Here is a 521-nt window from a genome sequence, read left to right on the forward strand (position 1 = left end):
GAGAATCTGGTATGATGGGTGCCTTTTAATTATTAGCCATATTTAGGGTACATTTTACTAATCCTGAACTCTTTATGCTTTGTTCATGAGAAACTATATTAAGGAAATATGAAATCCTTAGGAATATGTACCTATTGGGATGAGCACTGGGTGTTGTATGGAAACCAATTTGACAATAAATTTCATATAAAAAAATACAAGCTGTAGGCTAGAAGTAAATTAATATTCAAGCATTCACTGATTTATATTAATTGGTCAAAATTTAAATGAGGTACCTAAAATTGAATAAGCATAGAGGAGGCATGCAGTTATGATTGTAAGTAATAACAAATACCCAGGTATTAATTAGATATGGGAAACTGATCATTATGTTGTCTTGAAAATAAACATGTATACATATCATGGGCAAAAAATACAAGACAGAGAATCTCTGTCAAACAACCTTAGCAAATTTGCATGTGTGTGTGTGTGTGTGTGTGTGTGTATACTTATACATAGAAAAAGTATATAAAGCACAAAAA

The sequence above is a fragment of the Neofelis nebulosa genome, chromosome 6, assembly GCF_028018385.1.
Source record: "Neofelis nebulosa isolate mNeoNeb1 chromosome 6, mNeoNeb1.pri, whole genome shotgun sequence".
NCBI lineage: Eukaryota > Metazoa > Chordata > Mammalia > Carnivora > Felidae > Neofelis > Neofelis nebulosa.